Genomic DNA, 21,528 nt, shown 5'->3' with positions numbered 1-21,528 from the left:
TCAATATTAAACTGAAGAAGTCATATTGAGACAAGGCTTATTCTTAAGTATGCAAAAAAAAAAAATCAGGTAACTGTTATGTAGAGCTTAAAATCAATATTACTCAAATTGTCAGTGAACCTACGGTTCAGCTGTCTTATACTGATTCCAAAGAAGGGGCTATTAAGAAGCAGAGTAAAATAAAGTTAATTGAGATATTAATGAATATAGATTGTTGAGCTCAGATATCAATTCCATTGAAGGCTTATTATTCAATGAAAATTATAAGAGCTGTGAGGATAGTATGCCAACCATTCAGAGGTCTGTGCTTTTTAATGAAATGTCCACTGTAGAACAAGACCGTGGATGTATTAACCAAAGTAATTTCAGAAACCATAACAAATGAATTGTCAGACATGTCCATGGAGGAAGTCATACCATCAGGAGAAGCACAGAGATTTCCAGTATTACCCACTTTAGTGGCAAGATGCATGATATTCATGGACCAGGAAGAACATGAATAATTCAGACTAGAAGGAACAGAATCATTTTGGCAACAACAGACAAAACAAGAAAAGACACAATCTGAAAACGTGGTGGTAAATGTACATAGTTCACAAAACGTTAGCTGTTTAAATTATCTAATTTTGAAATTCAGCAGAAACATATTAATGTGTTACTTAAAGAGCATAATTTCATTCCCACAATGATGAAGGCTTTATTATTAAGTTAAAAGATTTCACAAGAAAATTGCTGTTGACGGATATATTCAAAAAAGTTAATAAATCCAATATATTTTTATGCCTGTACTTTTGTGAAATGGACATCAGAAACTTTTTAAGAGAGGCTGTTAAATATGAACATGTTTAATTTACCCATCGGAGAAAAATATGTTTTATATGATTTGATTCAAAATATATAATTAAGGCTTATGAACAGTGATATAGATGGGTCAGTAGTTATGAATATGAAAATTATATTAAAAGTTGTTTGAACTTTTGAATAATACTAAGTTTTATAAGTTATATTAAAAGACTTTATTAGAAGAGCCTATTAAAATGTGAAACATGCATCCAGCAATTTGCATTTAGAAGCTGTGTTGGATAGGGTGATTTATGTGTAATTGAAAGTGGGGAATCCAAGACTGGGGTCATTATCCAGCATTTCCTAGTTGAAGAAGAGTAGTAATGACCAACCCTTGAGACCAGTAGATTCAGTTGAAAGTTCAGTGACAGAAACACTAGCTATTTATGCTGGGTATCAGCTTAAGCATGTGTCTTGAAATATTTCAGCCTTTATTGCAGATTATTCTGATTTTATAAAGTTAAATCTGTATCTCTCATTGAAAATAATAGTTTTATTAGTTTGGAAATTGCTTGATTGATCGTTACAAGATATTTCTAAGTGAGTTCACAGATTTCTCAACTGAGAAAAGTCTGTGAATGTTCTACTCTGATTTTATTTATTTATTTATTATTTTTTAAGATAAAATGTTCACATGTTAAGATAGATTTTTTTGACATGGCAATGAAGTAGCCATGTGGGACTCAGTGACACAAATGTTTGTGAATATTGTATTTCCTCATTTGGAATCACATTTTGTACACAGACGTTTTTTGTATGAAATCTGTAAATATATTTTTAATTTACCTCAAAATTTTTGTATGCCAAGTTAGTATGATTGCATTGGGCATGTTTCCAGCTGTCTTAACACTAACACTGGTTATCTAATGTTTGTTTACCCCTCTATTGATACCACCTTTATTATTTATTAATTTATTTTTGTATTTGGTACTAGGCAGTCAAAGTGATGCTTTTTCAACTAAGACCAATGATTATTCCAAGCCTTCTTCCTGTAACAGTTTGTTACATTATAACATGATATATCTAAGATATAATATGAGCAATGTTGTAACCAGACAAGGTATTAGAACCTCCAGATTAACAGTAAATGATGATAATCACCTTTCTCATTTACTTCATAGTGGAATATGACATTTAGACTGAAAATTGCTCTGTCACACATAATCCATGACACTTTCTGTCTAATTTGTTAGAGAAGGTATGCCAATATGACTCTACTTGTACCACTTGTACTGCTTTTCCTTATGCTTACACTTATTATGTGTACTTGACTGATATTTAGGAACTGATTTAACATGTAGCGCATAGCAAGGTCTAAAGAAAGCTTATTTTTACAGTCATGCAATGGTTTGAAGTATGGGAGGCATTTGTAGACCTAGTGCAGGTTTTTTACAGGGACCCAGTGACAAAAGATGAACAGTGTTTGGACTCACAGACAGGTTGCCAGTGAGAGTGCTTGTGCATTAGGGTTTAGTTCTGAGACTACTACTGTTCATGGACTACATCAGCAAACTGGTCTGAGGGGGTCACAGCAACAAAGATGCTGAGTACAGATGATATGCCACTTCAAGCAATCCAGAACTTCAACAAATGGTTAGGGATTTAAATGCAAACCTGAAGGCAGATGAGAGGAAACTGAATACAGACCAGACGGGTACCATGGCAGTGAATGACAGAAACTAGAAGAAACTTTAATCTGATATAGAAGTGAAACAGTGACAGCTGTCAACAGCTTCAAGTATATGGGTTGTGTAATTGATGAAAAGAGAAGATGGAATAGGAAGGATGGAGATAGAGTCAAAAGTGTTGACTCCATCTGACACAAAGTGTCATGGATTATGTGTGACAGAGCAATACGAAAGATACTGAAAATTAATTTGTACAAAACACTGGTGTTGCAAGCATTGCTTCTATATGGAACAGAAACCCGAGTAGTGAAGACAGTGCAGCTGAGAAAGCTTGAGGTGATGGAAATGAAGTGCCTAACGCATAGGGTAAATCATTTTGATGTAACAATCTTAAAAGGAAATAGTTTTTTTCATCTGCTCTGTATGGGAAACCTATGTTTTCAAATTGTTATCGATACTTTTCCAGCTATCATCCATTATTGGTAAATCGGCTTTTGCAACTTGTCTACAGTCGTACCCTCACAAAATGTTCCACACGAGAGTCACTTAGCAGTAAACTCAGTGTCCTGTGCTGTACAGTCATACCTGGTGTTAATACCAATGCATCTTTAATAACTTTCCAGCTATAATGTAGGGACCCTCCTATATGTACCCACATTGCTTATATTAATCACATTTGGACATAATATGTGTAGGTTCCTTGTTGTAATTTGTTTGTTCTTGATGCTGGTGATATTTTACTATGTAATGGCTATGAACTCAATACCCAAAAATAAGAATGCTGGAATCTCAAGCCATTTACATTGGTCTTCAGAAATAACATACAACTCACACGGGGATTAGAAACAGCTTATGGAGCAACTTCCAAGCATACATTATCTATGTAAAGGAAAAGGTTACCTGAAAGGAGTGGGGTAGATAACATTCATTCCCACTTTGATTCTTTTGGATCATTCTGCACCTCCATATAAAATAGCTCTATTATCTTTCATCCTGAATTAAAAACATAATTTTACAAAAAGTGTACAAATTCAAAACATGCTTGCACAAAGGATTTAGCCTAACACTAATTTCTGGAAACATCTTATCAGGTGATGTAACTCCAAGAGGAGATTAATACTCATCTTTTTGCACATGTACCTGATGAAATCTCCTTTTAATGGAAAAATGTACTTTTACCAAATGCATACATATGCTGTAAGTGCTCAAATGAACCAGATGAGCCTGTTGAATAAAGTGACCACTAGTTCTTAACCCTAACACCCACCATTTGTACATAGGGGGGAACTCCCTTTACCAGTAGCAAAAGCAGCAAATGCACTAAAAGGAAACAGAAAAAGACCCTTTATTAAAATGCCTTAGACAATTGAAAGTCTCACATAGCTGTTTGAGTTTAATGTTATGCACTATGAGATTCATATAACCTTTGGTTCACATGTATAGGAAGCTATAACTTGCTGCATGGGTCATTTTACAATGTGATTAATTTTTAAGGAATATTTTAGGCCTATACATGTCTTGAGAGAAGCATCATAGAATTGTTGGGTATACAGAGCAATCTGACCAGAGATTCTGATGACATGTGTTTGATTTAACTTTTTTCCACACTAAAGTGATTGATCTTAATAAAATAAAATGTGGTTTTATTTAGATTATCATGATGTACCTCATCTCATCAGCATGGTTGTTGTAAACTTTAACCAGAGGCCACATGAGCCTTGGTAATTAACCACCCACAGGCTGTACCACCCCTTCCAAGGAAGACAAGGCCTGTAAGGTAAATTTAGTTACCCATCCAGGTGTCTGAAGAAAGTCAGGGAATTGCATTACTTGACCTGTAGGGAGAGCATATTTGAAAGCAGAGGGAGGTGTTGGGTGATGGTCCTTTCCCTCTATGTAGTTTTTGGGGGCAACAATGTGGTATCTTTATCAAGGTGTTATTTAACCAAAGTACTGACAAAACTCAAATCATCTCTTGATGATAAAAGAAAGAGTTCCAGACCTCCTTTGGTTTTGTAAGTACGTACAGTTGAAAATCTAGGAACTGAATGTCCCTCTTTTTAAGCTTGTGATATGAGATGCTCAAGGGCATTTTGACAGTTTTGAAAATAACCATCTTTATTAGTAAATACTAAATTCCAGTGGAAAATTCTGTGGTTCCCAACTGGATAACTGAACATAAAGCCTTTTGTATGGGCACATTGATCAAGTTCCTTATGAGGAATATATTCAAAATTAAACTGAGTTAGTGGCAGAGATGAGGTTAAAGTTCTTACAGAGAAGCAGTGATTTTTGAGTAGTTTATTTGATATCTGTTATTTGATTCCACCTGCTAAAGATCCATTCACTACTGATAGTTTGTGCCTTTTCTTCAAAAATAATCAGCAGCAAATAGGACTACTTTCTCTCCAAGAAAGCCCCGCCCCCATGAGTAGTATGCCTAGTAAATTAGTATGGGTTTTCTCAGTACTACTGTAAGAGGTTCAAAGGTCAGAAAACATAAACATTCTGCTGTGGGTACACATTTTTGTACAAGGACAGGGAAATAGTGTTGCAGGGAGTAGGTAAGACTGGAAGTAAAAGCTAGTCAGAGAAGGAGGGGATGTAGACTTTAGGTAAGTAGATGAAAGACATTAGTTGTGGTCATGGGGAGTTGGATGTACCTTGGATGTGAAGTAGGTATGAAGGAATAGGAAATACAGAAATATGGGTTTAATGCTAATAATGATATCTGAGAAGTTATGTAATGAGCTCAAGGCAATGGGTTATGAGTGAGTGGAGGAGTTTTGTAGTTAAGTAATGTTTTGTGAACAGAAGCACTTACAAGGCAGTTCTTTTATGTAGGCATTTTGCAAGCTGATATCTAAACTCATTGAAGATGATCTCTCTTAGGTTTGTAGGGAATGATTCCCATTTTTGGGGTGCCATTACTGGGAAATTGAGGTTGGTGGAGTTTAGTGAATAGTGTATGGAAGAAAAGAGAGGAATAGAATTTGAGGTTGTAAAATGTGTTTTTTGAGAATGTCTACTGCAGAAGTAAAAGAAGGTATCTTAATATAAAACATAGCTCTCAACCTTCCATCTCCAAAATGAGGAACACTCGCCTTCATAATGTGGAACAAATGGGCAAAATGTGGAACACATTACTAATGGCTTACTAACAACTTCAACTAGGAAGGTCATAGGATGGTTAAAATTTGCTGGTTTTGCTTATAAAGAAGATCCTTTAATGAATTAATGTGATTCATTTCTATTTACCATGGATTTCACTTAAAAAAATTCCTAACACTGAATGTGTGACAGACTCTTTCAATGTGGAACTTTGAGGAACTTCGAGGAACATGAACTTTTTAAGACCCCAAATGAGGTACATTCCTCGTAATAAGGTACACTTGAGAGGTATGATATAAAAATATGTACAGGCTAGTGGGAGTACACATTTTACTTATTGGAAGCCATTTAGGACTGAGCAGTTAATGTATCCCAAGTCCACCAGGGTATATTGACACTTATTTATAACATGGCAGAAAATGTCAACCCTTCTTTATGCTTCTCATCATCATTTGATGTAGCTCATTGAAGCAAAGTGGCATGACGTGTAATGTTGGAGTGAATGATAATTGTTAAAAAGGAAGAAAACATACATGTAATGTATCATGCATGAAAATGAAAAAAATGATACGGCTTGTTTTCTTACTACTAATGCATGTGTGCCTATGCCTAAAATGAGAATTTAATAAAAGTGTTAGTGTCAGTGAATAATCTGGTAATATGGAATATTACCAGCCCCACCTAGTGTTTCTAAAACATAAGAATTCTTGCTATGGTATCTCTTTATATTATTTTACATTGTGTTGTCACAAATGCCCTAAAAACAACAGCAATACTATATATACTACTTTATATATATATATATATATATATATATATATATATATATATATAATTTAGGAAATCCACAAATGAATAACATCTCTACATGAACATTAACTGTATAAAACCTATATATAGCATAGTGGGAGAAAAATCACGATGTAAAGCTGCAGTTGACACTCTTGTGGAAGCCACCCAAAAAACATCCATACAGATGCATAGCACTGTTTTTTATAACATTTTTTTCATTTGTTTGGTTGTTTATTTAACTGTATAGTTTACCATGAAAGTCTGGCTATATATAGCTCCTTTTCGGTGGTGAAAACAAGCTCCACAGTATATGACAAAGGGAAAAAAGGGTATAAACATGTTTTTAAAATACAAATTGTAGTAGTAGACATGATAATGTAATGTATTTTGTATTATTTTCTTTTCTTTTCTTTTTTCTCTTCAAAACTGTATAATTTCTGCTTATTCTCAATTCATGTAATTGTTGTTGCAATCTAATTAATATTGCTGAAGTCTGTACTGAAAAAGAGCTTCTGCCCAGCCAGACTAATCGTGTCAACAAATGTCAAAACAAAATAAAATAAATAAATAAATATGAACATAATATGTAGTATAGTATTAAGTGAACACTGATATTCATTTGTTAAATCAGAGTATAAGTTACAACAATTGTTGACTATATTAGACTGGCAAGAGGAGTTTAATTGAGAAGACCTGTCATTTATGAAGAAATACATGTACATATCCATCAGAATTCCTAAATTAGTCACTTTTGTGAAGAAATGCAGCTTTTACTGAAGCTGGATAACATGCTAGCTGTTTGATTTCTTTCATTCTTTCTTCTTCTTTATTTTTTAGTCCTGTCTTCTGCTATGACCACTGAGTTTTTCTCTCCTAGCCACTGTTGGGGCATTTGTTCTCCTTGGTCAATAGCATTATGGATCATTCCTTTCCTTTGGGCAAATATTAAGTGGTGCTGTCATCTGCACCACTTTAATGAAGATGGAGATACTTAATTTAAGACCTATGTCTCCCCTGCATGTGGACAAAGTCATCCAAGCAGCTGGTATGCAAATACTGTTGTGGTGCACCAAAACAAAGAGTAATACTAACAACAAGGTGCAGTAATTGTGGCTTGTCATGTTTAGTTAACCATTTCTAAATTCAGTTCCTCATCTGTAGTGCTATTTCAATGTCTGAAGGCTCCCATGTATGGTGACAGAGGCCTACCTTAGCTTACATGTAGCTAAAGGTTTTAGCTAAGAACTTGATATAGTGAAGAAGGCGCTTTCAACCAGGCAATGATTTATGATAAAAGTTTTGAAAAGTGTCTCAACATTATGCTAGGATCATGCACTGAAAACTCATTGCTTGGATATTTGCTACAGGGTAAAAGGCTCTTACATGACCATAACAATGGCAAAAGTGCTCATCTTTTTACAAAAAATGTTATTGTTATACAGTGTTAGCAAGCACATCTATATTTTAAAAGAGAAATGCTTATGAGCCTTATCTGTTTAACAGAAGAAACAAAGGATTCATTTTTGCATATTCTGGATGATTGTTTAAGGGACGTTGATTCAGGAATGTTGATGTCAAACCTGATGTTGAAGTATTTCCAGTGATGTGTGATAAATCCACTCAGCAAACTTAAGTGCATACAGATGCTTACTTTTATAAAGTATGAAGTTACAATGATATTTATGTTTATAAAGTGAAAGCCATAATGCTTTCTCTATATCTGTGCCTTGTGTTCAAGCCATGGTTGAAAAAGGCCTTTGGACTGGAACATACAAGGGTGTAGTTTAGCCAGGCATACATCATGAACATCATACTCTGCACCTTTCACTTTCAAAAAGCAATTAGTTTTATTTTGTGCAATGAGATACACTACAAAAATGCTGTACCTACTTAGCATAGCTTATAGTTACATGCTTTGTTAAATGCCTTTTTTGGAATGCCTTTCTTAAGCATGTAATTTTATTTATTTTTTTATTGTTAAGTGGTATGCTGTATGAAAATATACACTGTGCTGATGAGGGGTGAGGACACACTTGCTGGTGAAGGGGTAACAGTTTGGAAGTTGGTGAAACAGATTTTATATAATTTCATAATTTGAACTTTTGCCCCAGAACCCCTTATACTGCTAGCAAATAAATAGTAAAGATAAAGTAATATAGCACCAAGATACAAGCTAGAGCTGGATTATGGTGTTACTGAAGTTTAGAGGAGAGATACTTTTAGTGGGTATATGAGTGACAATGGGTTTCTACCTAGATGTCTGTAGTAGAGGATTAAGTTAGAGGATAGCAAGTGTGTGTGTGTGTGTGTGTGTGTGTGTGTGTGTGTGTGTGTGTGTGTGTGTGTGCGGGGTATCTCTGTGTGAGGGTTTGTCTGCAGAAATGTCTGAATAGGTGTGTCAGATTCTATGGGGGGGGGGTGTGCCTGTGCCATTACAGTACATAGGCTGCTAGAGTTAATTACCCCTGCAAAGTCATTTTTACCAGCAATAATAAAGAGCTATTCAGAGACATGCACGTTAGCCAATAATGTGGTCTTCCTCCTCTGTTTCTGAATCATTTTTCCCAGGATAGCATAAATTGACTTAGCTGACAACAGGCACTTCACATGATTGGAGGGCCATCTTACTGCATCCCAACCACTGTCCATTACACACCACTCAACTTTCTTGCTCAAGAGTTCATGACAAGGCTAAAAATTTGGGAGGAAGGAATGGCAAAGACCCAAAATCACAGACAATTTTTAAAAATTACCTGAATTCACTTAAAAAGGAACAAAGATGTATGAAACTCTGATGTCTGGCAATACTGACTGACTGCAATCCTCATTGATTTTCAAGAAAAGAAAATATTTTACAAGGAACAGGGCAGAACTATGAGGCAAAATCAGGATGGTCTGCAAAATTCTGGATGGTTGTGAGTTATAGTCTAATACTAACCATGAACAAAAAGGAAAAACACTGGGACAAACCTAATCTTACACCTTGCAAAAGGGAAAACAAGAATTTAAGGAAGCACTTAATAAGTGAATATTTGAATACTGAAATATTCCATGTGACAAAGAATGCCAGCAGTCCATTTTAGACAGACATATTGTTTACCTGCAATGAAGTCAGCATTAGTGGCTCTGAAAAGCCTCTTGTCATTTAAACAAGGCTGAAGACATGTCCAGTCTCAATAGTGGCTAGGATGCTGAAGGCTATTACTGCCAACCTGTGATGATGTGATTTGAGGCCTGACCTTGCTATGTAGTCTTAACACTTATAAAGAGGTTAAGATGTCACTCATCCATAAAGTTGGGTAAAAAACAAAATCAGTTTCTTGGTCTTTCTCTGATAGCACAATGCTAATAACACCTGAGCATGAAACAAACTATAAAGAGAGTTGTCCAGGACAGAAACACAGTAGAAGGTTACAGGTTAGTAACATATCTTTATCCACTAAAGCCTGTTTCCTTTTGAATAATCCACTGAAAAATGATTAAAAAGGCAGAGCATTCTCACCTTGCTGATAAAAAGAAGGGCAGCTTTGCTGTGTTAAAATCCTAAATATGTTTGCTAAACCAGCCTCAGGAATGTGAATTTAGAAAATAGACTTTCTGTTTACTGACATCTGTTTGGCTGGTGCATATGCAGCACTTTCCCTTCATTTCAGAACAGATGTCCTGCAGATAAGGAGTGCTCACAAGTGTTCCTTTTGCAAGTTAACATCATTATGCCCACATGTTCACCTACATAATCTGTATAAAACTGAATTAATTATCAATACCATGAGCATTGAGTTTGCATAATAATAAAGCCTTGTAGCTAGATTCTAAAAATAAAACTACCTGATAAACAGAAATGGGAAAAGTGAGTTAAAATTATTTTCTATTGGGAAATAAAAAAAAACTTTAAGCGTGGTTTTAAAAGTAAACTTATCTTCAGTTACATAAATGGAAATGTTAATTAAATATTATTTCTACATCATCATATTTTTCCAGTAGACATATGCATTCTGCAGTGTTCTCAGTATCTGTGACTACTTGTTATTTGTTATCTGTTGTCATTCTTTTTCTTGTACTGTCATGTTTATTGGAAAAATCTCTAATTGTTTCTTTCTACATTTACTGTTAGATAACAGAGATTAAGAATGTAGAAAAGACATATTTTGCTAGTGTTCTCATCCTGTTGGAATGAGTGCATTATTTTGGTTAACAGGGCATGAGAATGCAAAACAGGCGTTGGTAGCAAGTGTTCGCAATCTGTTGGCACAATTGCATTCAGAGTTTTAAACTATAAAGAGTCTAATAAATTCCCCTGGTAACTTTTGCCGCTGTAATACCTGCCAGGGGTGAGAGTTGTGAAGGGATTTACTTATGATCATCAAGCCTGAGTCTAAGCCTTAATCCTAAGGAATCAAATTCATAGGCCAGGAAGGGATTACTGATGCATGAGCTTTTGACTAGTGTTGTAGTTATCGTGCCATGCTACAGCTTTTAATTATTGCATTTTTTGTTACTATTGTTTTTACAATATTTGAGTACTACCTAGCATGTACAGAGCCAGATCAAGGTTAAACGGGGCCCTAGGCAGGGTAATGGATCAGCTCTCCCTTCCATTCATTCCAGTAACCATTATTTGGCTATTTCAAATGTTATTGCACAAACAATTACAGCCATTTGCGAATCATACCAGTTGGAAATTGAAAACAGCCCTAGCCTGAGGAAAAAGTAAAAATGCATCTGGCCATTGGCAGGTTTAATGTACCTTGGTCCCTGGACTGTTTTCAAACCATGGCACCCTTCATCCATTTGTGGGACCGTGCATAAATACATGTGTTCTTTGAGTCACATCCCTGGTTGTTTTAAATTATATTTCTTGTTTAGTACAGCAACATTTTAGAGTGCATTTTAAATTTATCATTTTGAAAAAATTCCATTAAGCAGTAAAATAAGATGCATGGACCAATAATTTCAAAAGTACTCATTTCAGTACATTTCAGCTACAAAAGGCCACTCAAACAGCTGCCATAATAATCCACCAATATCTGTGCTCAACAATTACAGCCACGAAATTGACTGCGTACACATTTGATTGTATTAAAAAAAGCCACAGGAAGGCATTCCAATTTGCTTTATACAAATGCATACTAGGCCTGCAAAGTCAGACTAATGACTTTTTAACTTTATCATGTTCAGCAATATCAGTTATTTTTACCTACTGACATCACTCAAACCCAGCAATTATAGCTACATTGTAAAGTACACCCTTCTCAAATGCCTATGCCAAAAAAAAAAAAAAAAAAGAATGACCAAACTCACATATTTCAAATTTGTTTCACATAAACAAACATTAGCCAAAGCATTTGTGATTAATTCATACACATATGTGCACACTAGTCCTATAAAGCTAGATTTAAAATAGTTTAATAATGATCTGATAAAAGCATAAGGCAGTTTCTTTCACAGAGATCCCCCTACCCCCACCAGCAGTTATAGCCACTTTGTTGACTGTACACCTCTTATTGTTATGAAGAAATATATTACATGTGCTGTATTTGGTAGCTTTGAATAAACTGCATTACACTGTATAAAGATAACTAGCATCATACCATAAGATCCATGTACAGCACAGTTTAAAGAAAAGAGTATTTATGACAGCATAAGAAATATTAGCCACCTGATAAAATACATTAAATCAGTATGCACAATTTCTGCAGAAGTAAAAGTCATCTGAATAATACTGCAATAAAGAGAGCTATTACTAATGTAGAGGTTGCTGCTGGCAACCAGCACTGTATTTCTTTTCCACATTTACAAATGCAGTGTCTGCTGGTTTTGAAGAATACATTATCTATGTTGCATTAAAATGGTGTGCTGGTGATATTGCCATAATTTTTCCTGAACTAGATCAGTCATGCAATAAGGGATGACTGGCAAATGATGACAGCAATATCATAATATCTTGGAACTCCAGTTCAGGAAACCATTAAGGAGTTTAATTAAAAGACTTTCGGCTTTTCCTGGTTAGGGGTCGCCACAGTGGATCACTGGTCCGCTATTGATTAGTGGTAGATTTTTACAGTATTGAGTTGCCAGCCCAGCACCCAACCTTCACAGATGGCACATTTAGGAGTCTAATTCGTATTCCTGATTGTTCCAAAACACTGTCCTGTTAAGTGACTCAGTGTCACAGTAACTAAATGAAAGTGGAGTGATTCATTCCCTGCACCTTTGCCACAAAATAGCAGCTCATTAATAAGTTGGAGGTTTAGTCATCTGCACTAACTACCAGTGTAACAGTTTTTAAGTAAATGCAGAAATCCCTTACAGTCCAGTCTTGTAGAGAAGACTGTATCATAGTAACATGCAAGGAACTAATGGATGCCGAAGATCAGACAGTTCTGATCACTCCAAATAATGCAGACTGTGACTTGACAAACATAAACGTATCTGTAGTCACTGGAGGCTGTAAAAAGGTACTACAAAAATATATTACTAAAATTCAAGATGGTTAGACTATATCACATAACTCAGGCCTATTAATGAATTAATTAATTATTACTACAATGAATAAAGCAAAACAATTACTGATGATGTAAATGCTGCAGCCACTTTTTGTTCAAAAATCAGAATGATACTGCATATATCACTCTACTTCTTTTTTGGTGGGGATACATGCTAACAGGATACCTACATTTTTTTTACCATCCTATCTTTTTTTACATCAAGAGTAGCTGTCCCATCTGACATCACTCAGTACAGGTGTTATCTTCTTGAATGGCTAATAATATTGGATTCTTGCAGTCATCCACCATCTGACTCATCAGAGCCAGATAGTGGACAAATGGGACCCTATGCCTGGTAATGAATCAAGCCCATGTCAGCCATTCCAGTTTCTCATTACTTATAGGTTCTGAGGTATGTCCTAGGCTAACAACCACTGGTGCCATTTTAACCACTCATCCCAAATCTCTGACAAGTCCCACTTCCCTTTGTATGCATAAGCAGGAGCCTGGGAGATGAAACATTTACAGGCTGCCTGTGTTCATTAGAGAAATAGGTGCCAAACATTTGATAAATTTCCTGTTCCCCATCCAACTGACCAAGTTCTGCTTGAATTGGGTTAGGGAGGAACTCTGCTTCATGTTGATGGGGAGCCTGTACCAATGAAGGGGTAGTCTTGGGGATGTATATTGGTATCTTCAGTAGGTCCTACTTATATCACTGGCAAGGTTCAAGTCTTTAGAATGAGTATTCTGGTCCTGTTTGTTTTGCAGATATGCAGGAGGTCCATAAAGTAGAGTCCAATGATGCCTTGTATGCCAGGCTCAGATCTCTCTTAACAGCTAGTAGAAGGCAGAATACAGGGATACAGCTTTGAAGCAGTCTGGATAGTGCATAATATTTACTCCTTTTAATCTTTTAGTGAGGAACCTCTGTAGACATTTTAATTGTTGAATGTGCTTGGTTAGGTACATGCAAAAGGGGGCACTCTACTTAATGACAGGCCCAATGACTATGAAGTACAGTAGAACAATGACTTCAGTTAAATAGTGATTCCAGAGGGGCTGATAAGTCATATTTTATGTTATTTAGAAGTCCGCCTAAAATATTGTTGGGGTCCATCCATGTAGTGCTCTTGGCCTTACATACATACAAACAAATATTTCAAGGACTGGCATTGATGCCCTTCTAGTCTGCTAATATACCAAAATAGTAGTTCCCATAAAGACTGTTCTTAAAATTATAAAAACTAGTGGATGCTTTAATATAATTTGGTAGTCTGTTCCATGCACAGCTGCTCTCTAGGAGAACCAGTTAGTACACTTAGATTCTTGTAGAATCATCTATATAAGTTGACAGATGATTCTCTACTCCTTTAATGCCCTATATACCTGAATACGATCTCCTTAAATATCTATAAATGACACTGTACAAGTTCTGATATTTTAATCTTTCATAATAACTTAAATTTTCACATCCATGGGTGCCCTTGGTATATTTCCACTGTACGTTTTCCAGTTTACTCATGCTTATTTTCTTATAAGATTTCCATATTCCATGCTCAACTTTGGGTCTAATGTAATTAACAAACAATGACTTCATCATTTCTGATTTCATATAGTTCTATAACTATCATTAACCAATTGGCTGATAAGATTAAAAAAAACTCAAAGCTGGATCTACTTATATGCCTAGGTCCTTAAATTAATCTACAGTTTCAATTAATGTGTGCTATATTAAATATTCACAATTTAGTTTATGTTTCCCACATCTCATATGCTTAAAATTTGATGTATTTATCAGCATATCATTCTCCTGTGCACAAATGGTCAATTTAGTCAAGTTCTTTTGCAGACATGCACTATCTGTAATACTTAAAATAAGTTTACTCAGTTTCAAGTTGTCTGCATACAGACTGTAGAACACCACAGATGCAAAGGATAGATCTGAAAGATACAATCTAAACAAGGATGGGCCTAGGACAGAGCCCTATAGGACACCTTAATTGTAACCAAGAATTTCACCTGTCCAATGCCTGTATAATACTTGCCATGTCCTATTTATAAGCCATGCAGCTATCCATCTTATCAAAAATAAATCAGTACCCAGTTGTTCTAAGTTATTGATCAGTTCTTTGTGTATGACCTTGTCAAATTCTGAAATTAAACCTATATAATAATTACATCACAGTACGATTTTCATTCATAGATGTTATCATTTTGTTATAGAACATCATGTTACACATGGTAATAGATCTATTTTCAACATATGCATCCTGATATATGGTTTGAAGTTCCGACCTTTCCAATTCTAACAATAACTTATCAAGTATTACCTTCTCCATTATTTTTTTCACAACATGAAAGTAGACTTAAGGGTCTATATGACTCTGGGTTTGTCCTACTCCCCTTTCTCTTAAAGACAGGTTTAATAAGTGCATGTCTCCAGTCTTGAGGAATCTCTCCATATTTATATGATCTAGTAAATAATAGATATATTGGTACTCTAAGTACTTGATAAAAAGTGTTCTCAGGTCATTATTACTAATTCTGCCTCATCCCAGTACTTTTTTGGATCTAGTTTGGATAGTTTTTTTTTCAATGTAATCTAGTTTGATTAAAGTATTTGAAGTTACCTGAATGTCACTAGAATAACGTATCACCTCCTTTATGAATCCAAACTGTTTTGCATAAGATTTTGTTAATACATTTATAATCTGTTGTGTCTGAGAATCAATTTGTATGTCTTTATGTCTTTATTCCTTCCACATTCTACATATATGTATGTATAATAGTTCCTGCTGTACTCAATATCTTTATTTAAATTTTCTTCAAATTTTTCTTGATCTTGTCTCACACTATGCTTAATTTCTTTGTCAGGCTTGTTTATTGCAGTTTTCAAAGTTGTAGATTGACCTCTTTCAACCTCTGTTCCATTTCTTATATTTTTTGTTTCTTACCTTAATCGGGTATCTTGTTCTTTAAGAAATATACCCCCCTGACATTGTATGCCTAGAGCCTGATATTAAACATTTTTTTGATTTTTTTGCATTGAACATATTATCAGTCAAATTAGTTTTATACAGTGACTGTTATAATCTGTATTTAATCTTCTGTGCATTTGGTTTAGATTTCAGTTTCACTGAAATATCTAGCATTAAATTAACCTTTATAACCCCATGATCATTGCATGTTAACAGTGATAAAACTTGACATGAAGTGACAGTAATTTCTATAGGAACACAAGTGATGTCTAGTATGTTCCTTTTCCTGGTAGGATTTTTTTTTTTTAACAATCTGAAGCAATAGTTGTTCCTGAACATACATTGTGAATAATTTCATTACTAATGTTTGTTGAATCAATATTATTCCTGTTTCTGGTGAATGTAAGTCCTCCCTAATATAAAATACTCCCTCCCTAACAACCTTAGACTTTCCACCTCCCCTTCTCAATTCAAAAAAAATCTAACTCAATTCTTTAAGGCACAATGGCTATGTTCATGCATAAAATCTGATTAGTTTCTTCCTGAGCGACCACTTATCCTACCTCACTAGTACTAATCTGGGCCTCCTGCTGCCTTGTATCCAATCATTACTTAGCTGACCATTAATCCACCTGGTTCTGCTGCAGTATTCTTTGTTCCTTCACCCATCCTTGATATGTTACAATGGCTGCGATGTTGTACCAGAGTGTATTAAAATCTATTGCTGCTTTACTGTATCTTAGTATAACTGTGTAGACCCTTATTTGCCTAGTTGTTAATCATATCTTATCCAACGAAAACTAAATAATGTGAATTAACAGCTGTCTCTACATCTCTTCCATAGATCTGTAAACCTACTTGTATATTGTTTTGTCTGTGGAGCTTTTTTGTCTCTGCATCTGTCTCTCCACTCTCAAATATGTATTTTGTAAACCTATGTGTATATTGTTATTGCTGTGGAGCTTTTCTCCCCGGGCCTCCGCTGAAAAAGGACATGTATCCAGTCGGACTATCCCGGTCAACAAATGTAAAATAAATAAAATAAAATAAAATAAAATAAATAAGTCCTCAGATGCTATTATTCTTCCCTCCTGTGCTTTTGCAGTAGAACATCTGTTAAATCTAATTTACGAGGCAGCACAGTGTTAAAAACAAATGCACAATTATGGGGCTCCCCTTTGTCAGGTGAAGTAATTAAGCAAAGTTAAGTGGTGGGCATCGCATGATATATAAAGTGTTGTTAAATAAAGACAACTCACCTTATCACTTGAGCAAAAAAGCATTAATAAAACAGATTTCCATTGATTGGTCTGCACCCTCATCTCTCAGAAGATGTCCAACATTTTGCAAATACTTGTGTAGTTTTTTTCATTAATTTATTTTATTTATTTATTTTACATTTGTTTACTGGGAAAGTACGACTAAGCATGAGCCCATATGCAGTGTAGGTCTGGGGAGAAAAGCTGTACAATACATACAAAAGAATAAAGTTTACATACAATATGTACAGTAGAGTAACGTTTACATTATTACACGCAACACAGATAGACTAAAGCTTATTTGAGAACATTATTGGAAGAACAAAGTTGATCCAGTTATGTAATTATAAAAAGTTATATAATAGTTTGATGAGACAAACTTAGAAAAAATATTTTCAGAGTCTATAAGGATAGATTGTAAAGTCTGAGTAGATTGAAAGGAGATGAAGTAAATGGTTAGGTTTATAGTGCCCTGAAGTGGGAGATAGAGATTTAGTTAGAAGTAATGAAAGAATAAGATCAGGGAAAAGGTACAAGGGACAGTCAGAGTCAGTTTATTAGGATAAGAAAAACAAGAACATAATGGGTATGGTGCCTGACAGACTAGAAGGGTGATTTTGTCTATAGGGACTGCTTTAATAGTTGGGATGGAGAACAGATGGTAGTTTTAGGATTAGTAGGACAGCAGTTAGAGTAAAAGATAGTCTGGATTACAGTGAAATTGGAAATGCACATACATTGTATGTAGGGTGATTATAGTAATAGGAAGAAATTGTAATGATAGTATATTGGGGAAGTGGAAGGGAGAATTGTGTTTTAGAGTACAATGTGTCTGAATCAGTACCTGCACCTTGTTCACTCAATAGAAACGCCTTGGAGATCTTTTTGTTCCCTTTAGTTGGACTTTCTAGAACTCACTCAAGTACAGAAATTAAAGTATGCTCTGATTACTGTTGATATGTTTTATGGATTGGGTAGAAGTATATCCATGTGTGAAAAATGATGCACATACACTAGCTTAGAAATTGTTAAAATAACGTATCCCTTTGTTTGGTGTCCCTTATAGCATACCAACAAATCAAGGAACTCATTTTACTAAGGAAGTAATGCAACAGCTTTCCAAGGCATTTGCTGTTAAGCTTAATTTTCATTGTCCTTATAGACCATAAGCTTCTGAAATAGTAGAAAGAGCTAATCAAACTATTGGACTATTTGATTATCTAAAGTGGGTGAGGAAACTGGTCTTAAATGGCCAGATGCTTTACCTTTAGTTTTGTTTAGTTTTAGAAGTGCAGTGAGTGTGTCTAGTAAAATATCTCCTCATGAAATCCTCATGGGTAGGCCAATGACAATGCCTGCCACCCCACTCCCTAAGAATTTAGAATTGCAAGATATTGATGAAACCATGTTTTCCTATTGTAAATCCTTGTATTCTCTTTTGCAGAAATATCACAGTATTGTTTTGCATGCAGTCCAACAATCAAAATATACTCCTGAAGACTTTCACTTTCCCCTGATGGAAAGTACCATGCTTGGTTTTGCTCACAACTGCTACTGTCATCCATTGTGAAGGGCTTCCCACCTGGATCCATATGTCCCATGGCAAACAAACACTCCCTTATGAAGAGTATTGTTGAAACGCCAATGATGACAGACCATGTGACACAGCTGAGCCTATTGCCTGCAGAACCAGGCAACAGACCAAAGGTATTGTTCCATATGGAAGTGACAGCTCATGGCATATTACCATCCAAGCTAGATCCAAAACTTCCTGTGAGACATTTGCCATCCAACCAGAGTCCATATCTGCCATCCAACCTGAATCCTGAACTGATTGATGCTAAGTTACCTTTGTTGCCTGTCCAAGAAGTTAAACAGTGTGATTCCGCTACCTTATCCTGGTCTGATTCTACTTTCACTGAGTCATCTTCTTCAATTCCAACAACATTTTTTCTTGCCTCTAATTTGAATATTATTGATTTACCTTACCTTTTGAATAATGATTTGGGCATTGCCTTTTCTAGACAATGTTCCCATTCTAAATCATTTGCAATTAAAATCTTTGGTCAGCAACTTCTTGTTGATTGATTTCATTTGTATAAGGAACAGCCTGCCCAACATCCCTGTTTAATATTTCTTTGAAATTCTCTTCAGCCCCAGTATACTATTTTTTTTTTGGGGGGGGGGGGTTCCAGTCATTGTTACAATCGTTGTGCTTTTTATCCTTATTTTATTTCAGTTATTTCTGTAATGTGGAACTGGGAGTGCTTCATCTGCAACCATCAGAACGATAAGTACTGAATCATTTCCTGATAGACATCCTAGATGCTTGGTTAAAACAGCACTAAGAACAGCTGAGTAGCATCCTCATTTTAATACTTTTAGTGCTGCCTTGCATACTTATGCACAGACCCTTAATGTATGTAACTGCTGGGATTGTGCATAGATTCCTATTGTACATGATGGGGTTATTCCATTAATTCTTACACCTGTGATCGACTCTGAGCTTCATACTGCATTTTGTTATTTTTTCTTACTAAGAATCAAAAAAGTAAACATGTTTCTACTCTTTTACTGCAATGCCACTTCAATTAGCAATGACTGAGAAAGGCTTTGTTTGCTATTGTAAAAATGGAACACTTTTTGTTGGCATTGGTAACATTACTTGGAGCATTTATGTTGGAGCTAGAGGACAGGGCATGGGAGCATTATATGAGTACTATTATTACATTTGTGAAAGTCAAGCTTATCCCTTGCTACCTACAAATTGGTCTGTTTGTTGTTATATATGTTGTGTTATTCCTGCTATTCAACATTCAGTTGCTTTCTTGGAATGAGATATTTTTAATGCTCATCACAAGATACATAAAATACATTTTTAACCCAGCTGGTAAAATAGATGTCTCCCAGGTATATCATAATACTGGACAACAGACTGCTTTTAAAGGGCTTGGTCACATAGATCTTGGAGGTGATGTAATTTCTTGGGCAGGCATTAGTCCTGCTGATGGGGCAATGAAGTCTACCTGGGAACTTAGGGAAGTATATAATCTCTAGAGGTCTTAAGGAGTTCCACTTTTGAACCCATCAATTTGATAACCTAAGAACTGAGTGCAATGCACTGTTTGATGCTACAGATTCGTATAGCAATTGATTTCTCCATTGCTTCTGTAGGTGGCACGTGCATACTCATCCAAAAGGAATACTGTTGTTTTACTCCTGATAATGCTGGTGCCATCTATAGTCACCTGGAAATAATCCAAAAATTTGGTAAATATTGACATGCCAAAGAAGCTGATAATTCCCAATGGGCTTGGTTAGCCAACCTTTTTTCTGGATGGGGAGGAGGAATACTAAAATCTTTCATATTTATAGCCATAATAATAATAATATTGTTAAGTTTGCTTTTATTTATTCTTAAAGCCTAAATTAATAATGCTAATGGTACAATAGATGGAACAAACTACCTATCTATATCAAACAAAGCTCCTCATTAGCACTCTTCAAGAAAAATGTTGATGATTGGATGGGAGATAGGAAATTCACCCCGCGGATCACTTTTGTGGCTCTACTCAACAGGGGCACAGGAAAATAATTTTCTTGGGTGGTGAAAGCCAGGGTACCATTTGGCTAGGCTTATATAGGCCCTAGGGCCAATAGCCTTGTACCTACCTATGAACCTCCCTATGAACCTATGAAAATAAAGTGTTACAAGATTTTAATAAAATATATAATAATCTTTACAAGGGAGAATGTGAAAAATTACATAGTATTGAATGTATTACTGATAATTACTTACAGTATTCAGACTGCATTTTTTTCCCAGCCAGATGTTTGCATGTTTTCATTGCAAATAAGATTACATTTTTGAACTGATTATATGAAGATTGTGCACGACAGAGTCAGAAAGAAACAACATGTGAAAAATTTCTGATAAGTGAAAAAGTGTCTGTTCATCTGAAAATGCATAGTGTTCAGACATAAGTAGTCACTGTGATTTGGGCAGTACTTTATAGCATTAGATGTAGGAATTTGAACATGAAAAGTACATTGAAGGGAAAATGTCTGTGTTTAGAAATTAAGAATGTTTCATTTCTAATATGCTTTCAGAGCAAGATGGATATATTCAGAATGTCCTTCAGTATGCATCTGTTAGCTTACTTTCTGCTTAATACTAGCAAGTGCTGACAGGGTTAGAAAAGTATACGATTTGTTCTGAGTAGAATGTTCCATCAAGGAGTCTGGACTATGTGCCTAATTTAGAATGGCTTAAGCAAGCAGTCATGAGCTCATTGTTAGCAAAATTAATGTTGTAACGTTATTTCTAATTGGTCATGGCAGTTTTATAATTGTTACAACAATATTGCTTCTAATCAAGAAAAAGTATAAAGAGAATTGATTTTTGTAACTTGGGAAGACAGGTTTA

This window comes from Protopterus annectens, chromosome 17.part0 (genome assembly GCF_019279795.1).
Source record: "Protopterus annectens isolate FY-2018-M chromosome 17.part0, PAN1.0, whole genome shotgun sequence".
Taxonomy (NCBI): Eukaryota; Metazoa; Chordata; order Ceratodontiformes; family Protopteridae; genus Protopterus; species Protopterus annectens.
Note: the sequence above shows the minus strand (reverse complement) of the source record.